Below are 6394 nucleotides of genomic sequence, written 5' to 3'. Positions count from 1 at the left end.
TGAATAATTCCTTATGGGACGTCTTATTTCAATTTCTTGTTCCGTTTTGTGTTTCCATAACATTAGTCCAGTGGCCTCTGAGAAGTAAAATTAAAAAGGGTTCCATTATAGTGTAGTCGCCACGCTAAAACGTATGTTTTTTAAGCATGAACAAAAAACTATTAAAATTCACAAAATCGTAACCATACATATATCTTTAACATAATGAGAGTTTTTCGAACAAAAACATAAAAGTTATTCTCTCAGCACAATGTGGTACCGATGTACATGGAAACATCATATGTGTAAAAGGACCAAAAGAGTCTCACGAAAATTCAGTATTACACTGATAATTTTAATGGTTAAAAAAAAAGGCTGCACACAATCACCCTTCAAAAATAGTATCTCAGCGACTCTTCCAATAGCTCAAAATTGTAATCTCCATTTTCTAGAAAATTGCTAAATATCCCCCTCAACGCCTGAGGTTTTCTGGACTTCCTACCAAACCACACGTCAGCGCCGGCACGAAAGACTGTCCCTGAAGTAAGCGAACGCTCCAGTGAATTGGGCTGAGACACACCTGTTTGCTCTAGGACAGGTGCAACACACGCGCAAGGCCGAAAAAAAGTCATACGGAGGCGAGGGGGTTGATGCTTTACCAGACAGGCGCGCCTCCACTGAGGAAACAGTTTCTGTGAGTCTGCAGACCCCTCATCATGCGAGATACTGCTAGTGAGCGTTTGAAACCTCGTATATGTGGTAACAGTCAATGTTAAAAAACTACGATTGAGTACATTTCACATATTTTTTCCTTTATTCTTTGTAAAACAAAGATCACTTCAAGAAGAATTTTTCGCACTAAAATGGAGAGAGATGTTGTTTGAATTCTTCATATTTTAAGACAAGTGAGCAGGCGCTATTCGGATCAGGGCTGGCCAAACAGCGGTCCGAACGCCACGGTGAGGGGGGAGGAGGGGGAGGGATAGCAGGAGAGGAGGGGAGGGAAGCAAAGCAAAGCGAGGCTGCAGCCGGACGCCGCCAAAGCCAGGCAGGCGGTTTGTCGCAGTTTGTCAACACTACCAAATTGTGTTAAATTAGATTTACGTTCTGAATTACGAACGCCTTTGTGTCTATGCACTTGTTCCAAAAATGTCACAGCATTCAATGCTGAATCAGAAATGCTGTCTGAACGCCATTCAATGTCCTAAGTACATAATCGTACTATTACGAGCTAGAAAAACATTCATTGGAACATCTTCACAACAACAGGCAGAAAGACGATATGATTAAGGAAAAATCTGAGTTAAGGGAAAATACGTGATAAAATCTTTTATGTTCGTGTTCACCAATTATTTGATGTCATCATGTCTTTTAATGCAAGCCGAAAATGATGTGCTACCAGATATGATGGACAAGACTGAAGCCTGTAGCAAAATCAGCTACAATTTCATGACACAGAACATTTCTTATAACTCAAGGCAGTCATGCCTCCACCAGACATGACTCTCTACGTGTCAGCAATTGAAAAATTTCGTCGTAAGTTTTCAAATCAGATTTCAGGACTTTCCATGTCGAAGACTGATTTCGATTTAGTTTTCAGATCGCTCTCGCTTGTGGCTGCTGATGTACTATCATGCGAAAAAGTATACGAACGACCAGAATTGTGATCCACCTGATTTGCATGCAACCAACGTAACGTAGCTATCTAACGGGACCTCTAATCACTTTGCGGTACAGTCGTTCGACTATACAAAATGGATACCACGAGAGACCGCTAGACAACACTGTTCTTTAAGGCAATCAGTGCGATGTAACATCACAACATGATACTGCAAAAACTAGAAAAACACGTAATTAGAAATGAGTTAAACCCTAACGCTTGTACAGGTTGCAATGATTTTCAAAAGCGTTACCATCTCAATACAGTCGGAAACAACTAATCATGGCACATAATCTATGTATCAATCCTTAAACAAAGTAAATGTTTGTATGAACAAGATATTCTGAGACAATGTTTGTACTAATAAACGTGCATGACAGTTCAAAGTATTTTTCCTCTGTATAAGGCCGGCCGAAGTGGCCGACCGGTTCTAGGCGCTATAGTCTGGAACCGCACAACCGCTACGGTCGCAGGTGCGAATCCTGCCTCGAGCATGGATGTGTGTGATGTCCTTAGGTTAGTTAGGTTTAAGTAGTTCTAAGTTATAGGGGACTGATGACCTCAGAAGTTAAGTCCCATAGTGCTCAGAGCCATTTGAACGATTTGAACCTCTGTATAAGGTTTCCCCGCACCTGCTAAATCTCCCAGTGACGATTGGTTTTTGTATAAACTGGTAGTTAAAGGAACTAGTTAAAGAAAACGCTATAAACAGCCGTGAACGCTCTATAGAATCCGCAATGGGCATTACGTTCCCAGGCCTCATATTTAATGTAAATTTGAGACGTAGAAAATTTTGGTAATGGAGTGGAGGTCGAATTCGGTTCTCTATGAATGGAACGTATCTGTGTTGGTATCCTGGTCCAGCACAAAAATATTTATAATTTCCTTGTAAGCCATAGTGTGTGCATATCGAAGTATCAGCGAAAAATAATTTTCAGTTTTAATGTCCCTTCATGAATTATCAACAATAACGATAGCTGCCATTATTTCTGGTCAAATATGTAAGCATCTTACTACTGGTGAGCAAGCAGTTAATAGTTTATACGTGTTTATGGATGGATAAGGGCAGAAAATGAGTGTCTCGTTATTACATATTGATAAATCTCGCTGCTGGTGAATTCGATATTTAACATTTGACTTTACTTAGTTACCCACCCTATATCATGCTGGGTACAAAATCCTGTCACACAATTTTACATCACACCATTGCAATTTTCAACAAGTGCTCACGTGGTTACTTTTGAAGGGAAGTGTATTAAACGTCTTTCGTGGTTAGTTAACAGGGAGATAAAGGTCTTGATTTAGCACAAAAAATTTCGTCATTTAGTTTCAAGTTCAGATGTGCTAACTGATAGCTTACAAATCAATCGTTCGACAAATAGTTGAAAGCTACTCATGATTCTAAAAGCCAAACAAGACCAACACCGCTAGTTACACGGTTATTTAGCAAGCACGGCAGCTTCAGAGAGAAGCTTAGTCACTGCAACAGAGGGATCTGACATGGCGGTATGCACAGCTGTATAATACCGAGAGCTTACGACTCATGAATAGTCAGCTAATATATGGATTCCTCCTACTTACATCACGTGAAAACACCATGGGGATAAAATTAGAGAGATTCTTGCGCACACACAGGTTTACTAGCAATCGTTCTTCCTTCTAAATATTCGAGCCTGGAGTAAACAAATGATATGATAGTGGTTTATATAGTGCCCTGTATCACACACCTTAGTGTGGCTTGTGAAATATAGATATAGATGAAATAATGTGTTATTTGAAGTTTATGAAATGTCTTTGTTGATGTTCGCGTTTTGTAATCAGTATCATGTTGTGGTTTCATTTGTTTTATGTGTCAGCAGTAGTGTCAAAGAAATCCTACGTATTAAAATTTATTTTCACGTATTAAATAGCAAAACATATATTATTTACTCATTCTGTTAAGGGGCTCCGGAAAGGCTCAAAATCATGAAAAGTTCAATTTTTACTTTTTTGCGTTTTCTGAATCTGCAGACTATTACCTTTTAATAGATATATAATTTATTCAATTCCGAAGACTACAACTATTTTTAAATTTTTTTTTTAAATGTGTTCTACGTGGGCGTGACCCACTGTGGCGCTGTTAAACTGCTGTCAAATGGTGTTATTATTAACGTCCGTGTTCATCAGGTACATTTTAGTGATGTGAGATAAAGTATGTGTTGTGGCTAACCTGTGATGGTTCAATATATATCGCTGGTGTGATTGTCGATTGTTTCATGTTACTCTGTCGTTATCTCGAAAATATTCGTAATTAATTCTGTTTCTTGAGTCTCTGTTTTGTTGAAGTATAATAATGAGTAAAAATAAAGTTATTAGAAATCCTCTGAAGGCTTTTAAGAAAAGGAGAAATGTTGGAAAGCCAAAGGTATGTGTTATTACTGTAAACAATAAAGACGATAACCAAGTGAGTGAACCTAACCTCTCAAGTACACCTGCCCATAGCAGTCAAAGTGGGAAAGAAAATACTTCACAGAAGAAGCCTGGTTCAATGAGTGAAAACTATGAATGTTTTATGGGCGAATCGGATGTGAATGAAATATTTGATATGTCGGTTCTCAAAGGAATTTTTTCAAACTGTGTAAGATGTATTCATTGTAGTGAAGTTGGTCTGGAACTCTCCATAATAAAGCACGTAGGACTTGCTAGTGAAATACAACTGAAATGTGATAAGTGTTCATACATGACCACCTTTTGGAACAGTGTTGCAGTAACTGCAACTGAAGAAAATGGTAGCAAAATCTACGAACACAACAACGAGCGATGCTTGCTTTAGACAAGGAACGCCTTCGGGCTGCAGACAGGGCTGTAAAGAATCTAGAAATACAAGCAAGAGTAAACAGGAGGAGGAACAAGAAGAAGCTGGAGGAGGAGTTTGCAGAGGACGAAGATAATCCATCCTATGGACATGGAATGCACTAAAAAGTTAATCTTTGTTGCTCGATTCCCAAAACTTTTATTTTCTCATACTAATTACATGTTTTCTAAGGATCTTCCAAACATATTTGTTTCAAACTTTCAGTAAATGTTACACAGTACCTTCTGCATAATTTAACACAGCCTTTTTCCAAAAAAATGTATATTTTTGAATATACACTCCTGGAAATGGAAAAAAAACACATTGACACCGGTGTGTCAGACCCACCATACTTGCTCCGGACACTGCGAGAGGGCTGTACAAGCAATGATCACACGCACGGCACAGCGGACACACCAGGAACCGCGGTGTTGGCCGTCGAATGGCGCTAGCTGCGCAGCATTTGTGCACCGCCGCCGTCAGTGTCAGCCAGTTTGCCGTGGCATACGGAGCTCCATCGCAGTCTTTAACACTGGTAGCATGCCGCGACAGCGTGGACGTGAACCGTATGTGCAGTTGACGGACTTTGAGCGAGGGCGTATAGTGGGCATGCGGGAGGCCGGGTGGACGTACCGCCGAATTGCTCAACACGTGGGGCGTGAGGTCTCCACAGTACATCGATGTTGTCGCCAGTGGTCGGCGGAAGGTGCACGTGCCCGTCGACCTGGGACCGGACCGCAGCGACGCACGGATGCACGCCAAGACCGTAGGATCCTACGCAGTGCCGTAGGGGACCGCACCGCCACTTCCCAGCAAATTAGGGACACTGTTGCTCCTGGGGTATCGGCGAGGACCATTCGCAACCGTCTCCATGAAGCTGGGCTACGGTCCCGCACACCGTTAGGCCGTCTTCCGCTCACGCCCCAACATCGTGCAGCCCGCCTCCAGTGGTGTCGCGACAGGCGTGAATGGAGGGACGAATGGAGACGTGTCGTCTTCAGCGATGAGAGTCGCTTCTGCCTTGGTGCCAATGATGGTCGTATGCGTGTTTGGCGCCGTGCAGGTGAGCGCCACAATCAGGACTGCATACGACCGAGGCACACAGGACCAACACCCGGCATCATGGTGTGGGGAGCGATCTCCTACACTGGCCGTACACCACTGGTGATCGTCGAGGGGACACTGAATAGTGCACGGTACATCCAAACCGTCATCGAACCCATCGTTCTACCATTCCTAGACCGGCAAGGGAACTTGCTGTTCCAACAGGACAATGCACGTCCGCATGTATCCCGTGCCACCAAACGTGCTCTAGAAGGTGTAAGTCAACTACCCTGGCCAGCAAGATCTCCGGATCTGTCCCCCATTGAGCATGTTTGGGACTGGATGAAGCGTCGTCTCACGCGGTCTGCACGTCCAGCACGAACGCTGGTCCAACTGAGGCGCCAGGTGGAAATGGCATGGAAAGCCGTTCCACAGGACTACATCCAGCATCTCTACGATCGTCTCCATGGGAGAATAGCAGCCTGCATTGCTGCGAAAGGTGGATATACACTGTACTAGTGCCGACATTGTGCATGCTCTGTTGCCTGTGTCCATGTGCCTGTGGTTCTGTCAGTGTGATCACGTGATGTATCTGACCCCAGAAATGTGTCAATAAAGTTTCCCCTTCCTGTGACAATGAATTCACGGTGTTCTTATTTCAATTTCCAGGAGTGTATAAATAAAATATTGCAAAAAATGTTGTGAATTTTCATTACAATTGAAAAAAAAATCATCTTTAATAACTGAACTAAAATTTTGTAAAATCCCTGTGTTAAGTTGTAGCCCATATTCCAATAAATAATCTGTAAAAAGTTCAACTTCCTACCTCAAATACTTTGTGAGGAAAGATGTAGTTTATAAACGTTATTTTAAAATTG

The sequence above is a fragment of the Schistocerca serialis genome, chromosome 9 (assembly GCF_023864345.2).
Source record: "Schistocerca serialis cubense isolate TAMUIC-IGC-003099 chromosome 9, iqSchSeri2.2, whole genome shotgun sequence".
Taxonomy (NCBI): domain Eukaryota; kingdom Metazoa; phylum Arthropoda; class Insecta; order Orthoptera; family Acrididae; genus Schistocerca; species Schistocerca serialis.
The sequence above is the reverse complement of the archived record's forward strand: the minus strand, read 5'-3'. Positions refer to the sequence as shown.